Source organism: Chelonoidis abingdonii, chromosome 3 (assembly GCF_003597395.2).
Source record: "Chelonoidis abingdonii isolate Lonesome George chromosome 3, CheloAbing_2.0, whole genome shotgun sequence".
Classification (NCBI taxonomy): domain Eukaryota; kingdom Metazoa; phylum Chordata; order Testudines; family Testudinidae; genus Chelonoidis; species Chelonoidis abingdonii.
In genome coordinates this window covers 101,115,455-101,121,665 of record NC_133771.1, presented here as the reverse complement: position 1 = coordinate 101,121,665, position 6,211 = coordinate 101,115,455, and the positions used below count along the sequence as shown (strand labels likewise).

The following is a 6,211-nucleotide window of genomic DNA, read 5'->3' as shown; positions in this document are numbered from 1 at the left end:
TTGAATTCCCAGCATTGCACCAAGTTCACAGTGTGAGAGGAATGGCTCGTGGTTCTATATTGAAATGTGCTCTGTGGCACTAAGGAAATGCAAAGTGGTGTTCCCATAAATTGGCACCCTGGGTGACTGCCCTGCTCACCTGCCCTAAGGCCAGTCCTGCAGAATCCACTGAGTCCAGAATCCCATTTTCCTGGAAAGGGAGACAGCTGGGTGAAGAAAGATTTTTGCCCACTTAAGGTTACCTGAAGGTGAACAGTAGCTCCTTCCTTTTCTGTTGCAGTAAAGAAGCTAAAATTCAACCTCATCTCTATTGTTGTTGAATTTCTTCCTCTATGTGCTCTGTAACTCTTGGCAAAGAAGAAAAATATTAATTATGACAGGAACATTATCTAGTGTTCGCTAATTGAGTATCACAGAAAGGCCAGTAGTAGCAGGACAGGAAGAAAGAAATACCGTTCCTGAATTTCTTATTTATTTGGCGGAGATTGTGCATAGGGCTTAGTCTTCATTTTCTTTGGCTGTAATATGGATAAAAAACATATTTGCTTTTTGCTTCCTGTTGGACAAATATGAGCAGAGTGTTCTTCCGTTTCCATAATTTCTTAGACAAGCTTTGGATTGCAAAATTCTTGTCCTGTATCACATGAGTACGTAAGAGCATAAGAATGGCCATACTGGGTCAGACCAACGGTCCATCTAGCCCAGTATCCTGTCTTTTGACAATGGCCAATGCCAGGTGCCCCAGAGGGAATGAATGGAACAAATAATCATCAAGTGATCCATCCCCCGTTGCCCATTCCTAGCTTCTGGCAAAACTGAGACTAGGAACACCATTCCTGCCCATCCTGGCTAATAGCCACTGATGGACCGATCCTCCATGAATTTATCTAGTTCTATTTTGAACCCTGTTATAGTCTTGGCCTTCACAACATCCTCTGGCAGAGTTCCATGGGTTGACTGTGCATTGTGTGAAGAAATACTACCTTTTGTTTGTTTTAAACCTGCTGCCTATTAATTTCATTTGGGGGCCCCAAGTTGTTGTGTTACGAGAAGGAGTAAATAACACTTTCTTATTTACTTTCTCCACACCAGTCATGATTGTATAGACCTCAATCATATCTCCCCTTAGTTGTCTCTGTTCCCAGCTGAAAAGTCCCAGTCTTATTTATCTCGCCTCATGTGGAAGCTGTTCCATTCCTATAATCATTTTTGTTGCCTTTTTCTGAACATTTTCCAATTACAGTACATCATTTTTTATATGAATCGACCACATGTACATGCAGCATTCAAGATATGAGTGTACCATGGATTTATATAGAGGCATTATGATATTCTCTGTCTTATTATCTCTCCCTTTCTTAATGATTCCCAACATTCTGTTCACATTTTTGACTGCCGCTGCACATTGAGTTTTCAGAAAGCTATCCACAGTGACTCCAAGATCTCTTTCTTAAGTGGTAACAGCTAATTTAGACCCCATCATTTTATATGTATAGTTGGGATTATTACTTCTAAACTCTGGACTTCGTTTTGAAGATGGAGTAAATTACTGTTGTCCACAGCTGAGTCACAAATTCAGAGCTAGAAAAGAGCACTGGATCGTTGAGTCAGTCTTCCCGCAAGGACAGGTCACAGAAGAGAAATCAGATATTAGATCATAATGTTATGCCCTTACATATCGTTTTTTGTAATGTACAAATATTAACTATTTATGGACCCCCTCACTCCAATAAGGCAGGTAAGTATTGTTACTGCCATTTTTCCTATGGAGGAACTGAGGCACAGAGAGATGAAGGGGTAGATTGTGCTATCCTTACATCAGTACTCAGAGAGAAAGGCACTATTCATTGTGAGCAAGGCTGAAAGAATCTGGCTTTTAGTGATCTGCCAGGGTGTGAGTGTCAGAATCCAGATTAGAATGCAGGAGATCCTAGAATCCTATGCTGTCAAATCTATCTAAGTTTTTATACCTTGCTTATCACCATGGTATGTAAGTGCCTCAGATCTCTCTCTCCATTACTATATATTAACATTACATTACACATTTAGAAAATATATATTGATGCTATACTTTATTTCAACCAAAGGAATAGATTAGTAGAGTCCAAGAGCAGAAGGGACCATTGTGATCATCTACTCTATCCTTCTGTATAACACAAACCAGAGAACTTCCCCAAAATCATTCTTAGAGCAGATCTTTTAGGAAAAAAATCCATCCTTCATTTAAAAATTGTCAGTGATCGAGAATCTACCACAACCCTTCATAAATTGTTCCAAGAGTGTATTACTCTCACCATTAAAAATATATGCCTTATTTCCAGCCTGAATTTGTCTAGCTTCAACTTGTTTTACCTTTCTCTGCTAAGTATCAGAGGGGTAGCCGTGTTAGTCTGGATCTGTAAAAGCAGCAGAGAATCCTGTGGCACCTTATAGACTAATAGACGTTTTGGAGCATGAGCTTTCGTGGGTGAATACCCACTTGTCAGATGCATGTAGTGGAAATTTCCAGGGGCAGGTATATATATGCTAGCAAGCAAGCTAGAGATAACGAGGTTAGTTCAATCAGGGAGGATGAGGCCCTGTTCTAGCAGCTGAGGTGTGAAAACCAAGAGAGGAGAAACTGGTTCTGTAGTTGGCAAGCCATTCACAGTCTTTGTTCATCCTGGAGCTGATGGGTCAAATTTGCCAGATGAACTGAAGCTTCAGCAGTCTCTTGAAGTCTGGTCCTCGAGTTTTTTTTGCTGCAGATGGCCACCCTTAAGGTCCTGCTATAGTGTTGGCCCGGGGTTGAAGTGCTCTCACTACAGGTTTTTGTATATTGCCTTTCTAATATCTGATTTGTGTCCATTTATTCCTTTTCCGAAGACTGTCCAGTTTGGCCGATGGACATAGCAGAAGGGCATTGCTGGCATAATGATGGCGTATATTTACATGGTGGATTGTTGCAAGTGAAATGAACCGGTGATGGTGTGGGGTGGCTGGATCTGGTTAGGATTCCTGTGATGGGTCGCTGTAGATATGTGGGCAGAGTTGGCATGAGGTTTTTGCATGGATTGGTTCCTGAGCTAGATTTACTCATGGTGCGGTGTGAGTGCTGGTGCAGAATACGTTTCAGGTTGGCAGGTTTCTGTGGGCGAGGATTGGCCTGCCACCCAAGGCCTGTGAAAAGGTGGATCATTGTCCAGGATGGGTTGAGATCCCTGATGATGCATTGGAGGGGTTTTAGCTGGGGGCTGTATGTGATGCCAGTGGAGTCCTGTTGGTTTCTTTCTGGGTTGTCTTGCAGTAGGAGGCGTCTGGTACAACGTTGGCTCTGTTGCCTGTTCCTTATTTCCTCGTGCTGGTAATTGTAGTTTTGAGTAATGTTGTGGAGATTTTTGTAGGTTGGTCTCATGTCGAGGGGTTAGAGCAGTGCGGTTGTACCTCAGTGCTTGGCTTAGACAATGGACGTGTGGATATGCCAGGATGGAAGCTGGAAAGGCATGAAGGTAGGCATAAGCGTCGTAGGTTTCGATATAGGGTTGGTGTTAATGTGACCATCCCTATTTGCACTTGTGGTGTCTAGAAAGTGGAACCTCCCAATGTAGTTGGTCGGACCCCCAGAACCCCCCTGAGGGTTGATGGTGGGGTGGAAGCATATTGAAATCGTGGTGGTAATTTTTCCAGGAGTCCCCTTTCCATGTGGTCCAGAATGATGAGATGTCATCAATGTAGCGTAGGTAAGAAGGGGCGTGAGTGGACAAGAGCTGAGGAAGCGTTGGTTCCAGGTCAGCCATAATATTGGCATATTGGTGGGGCCATGTGGGTGCCATAGCAAGTGCCACTGATCTGGAGATATATTGTCATCAATTTGAATAGTTTGTGTGTGAGTAATAAAGGCACAGAGCTCAGCAGCCCAGTTTTGTGCTGTGGCATCATCAGAGATACTGTTTTCCTGACAGCTTGTATTCATCTGTGTGTGGATGTTTGTGTAGAGAGCCTCTACACCATGGTGGCTTAGGATGGTGTTTTCTGGGAGGTGACCAATGCATTGTTATTTCCTCAGGAAATCAGTGGTGTTTCACGGAGATAGCTGGAGTGCTGGTGGCATAGGTCAGTCTCTACGGAAGGATAAATGGACACAAATCAGATATTAGGAATGGCAATATACAAAAAACCTGTAGGAGAGCACTTCAACCTCCCTGGCCACACTATAGCAGACCTTAAAGTGGCCATCCCTGCAAGCAAAACTCAAGGACCAGACTTCAAAGAGAAACTGCCTGAACTTCAGTTCATCTACAAATTTGACACCATCAGCTCAGGATTGAACAAAGACTGTGATGGCTTGCCCCAACCCTTAAACAAAGAAACAGTTTCTACTCTTTGGGTTCTTCACACTCAGCTTGCTAGAACAAAGGCCTCATCCTCTGATTGAACTAACCTCGGTTATCCTCTAGCTTGCTTGCTAGCATAATTATATACCTGCCCCTGGAAATTTCCACTACATGCATCTGACGAAGTGGGTATTCACTCATGAAAGCTCATGCTCCAAAACATCTGTTAGTTTATAAGGTGCCACAGGATTCTCTGCTGCTTTCTCTGATAGTGTGAGGAGACCATTATTTAATATTTGTTCCCTGGGTTGGTATTTATAGGCTGTAATCAAGTCATCCCTCAACCTTCTGTCATTTAGCTAAATAGATTGTATACCTTGCATTTGTCATTCTCATGGTTCTTCTCTGAACTCTGTCCAATTTATTGATGTCCTTCTTGAACTGGGGACACCAGAACTGGACACGGTACTTCAATATATTTTGGATCAGGCCCTATATGCTTAAGATTAGCTTTCTGCTAATATTTCTCTCAGCACATTTGTTTGTTTGAATATTGGCAGAAAGTATTCACAAAAGGGACATGAACAGAGGTGAAAAGAATGCAATTAATCATTTTGAACAAATGTTTCTGAATAACCTTTTTACAAGATTTGCTCCACTCAAGTTCTGGTACTGGGAAAATGTTTAGGGTATCCCAAGTGTCAACTGATAGCCTCTAAAGCCTTTTAAAGGAATTTCCAATTAAAAGGCTATTAGGGTACAGATAGCAAAGATTATTAAATTGGTCACATAAGGAATATTGAATTCAAAGGTGAACAGTTCTGCATATGTCAGTAGAAGTTGACAGAATCCATGTGATAGGTTCCAACTCCGCAATATTTTATTCTCCTGCCCTGATTCAGATCTTGAGTCCACACAACACATATGTAATTGTTTGTGAAAACTCTTCTCAGTTAAAAGCCTGTCTTTAATCAAGTGCTTGGCAGCCACATTTACCACAATCAGATGTTCTGATGAAAGAAAAGAATTTGGAGCTATTGCCAGCAGAGATCACACATAAAAAAGGAAGACAGGCTGAGGGGTAAAAATGTTTCTATCTCTTTTACTCTCTGTAAACACTCCCTTGCCCTTTCTTCCCCATTGACATTCCCTAACTCAAGAGAAAGCCAAAATGTATGTGGTAGCAGGGCCTGCATGAACTGGAATTAGACAAGGAAGCTAGTATTTGTATGAAACATTGGATCAGTGACAAATGAGAATGACCTGATTATTCAAGCATGGTAAAATATAATGCCACATTGCGTCTTGCGATTTTTGCCATGTGATCCATATACACTTTCTGGGCAGGCTAAAGGATCAAAAAATACAGCATTCCCCTTTTCCTCTTACTACACTTGTTACAACTGTTTGGTGCACTATGTGCAGTTATGTCCAAACTTTGCTAAGCTAAAAGCTACAGTAACAATTTGCTGGGGCGTTGAGGCCTAAATCTGGTTATGGTCACCCCCATATTCCTTATTACAGCTGGTCAGGACTTTTGGATGAAACAGAAAATGCCAATTCATCGAAATCAAAGCTGTTTGCAGGAACATACCTAGTTCAAAGAAAGGTTTATTGAGAGAGGTCTCCAAGGTCCAGGGTGCAATTTCTGGTCAGAATCACACACAGATACCCACCAGGCTGTTACAACACTCATGGGGGAGAGCCAAGTTCAAGTCCATGCTCCAAAACAGGAGCTTCAACCCAGGCCTCCTACATCCTAGGTGAGTGCACTAACCAGCACCAGAGTGTTGGCTACTCTGGTTGGGTGTGTGTGTGTGTGTGTGTGTGTGTGTGTGTGTGTGTGTGTGTGTGTGTGTGTGTGTGTGTGTGTGTGTGTGTGTGTGTGTGTGTGTGTG

The 6,211-nt window shown here is 42.4% G+C and overlaps 1 long non-coding RNA gene across 1 annotated transcript in view; it reads left to right on the top strand.

Moving 5' to 3' along the window:
* Window positions 1-236: 236 nt before the first annotated feature.
* LOC142046575 (uncharacterized) overlaps window positions 237-6,211 on the top strand; it is an 8,504-nt gene continuing 2,529 nt past the window's right edge. The window contains exons 1-2 of the long non-coding RNA XR_012655533.1: window positions 237-2,365; window positions 4,586-6,122. This is a non-coding gene — a long non-coding RNA (uncharacterized LOC142046575). The remainder of the gene's footprint in view (window positions 2,366-4,585; window positions 6,123-6,211) is intronic.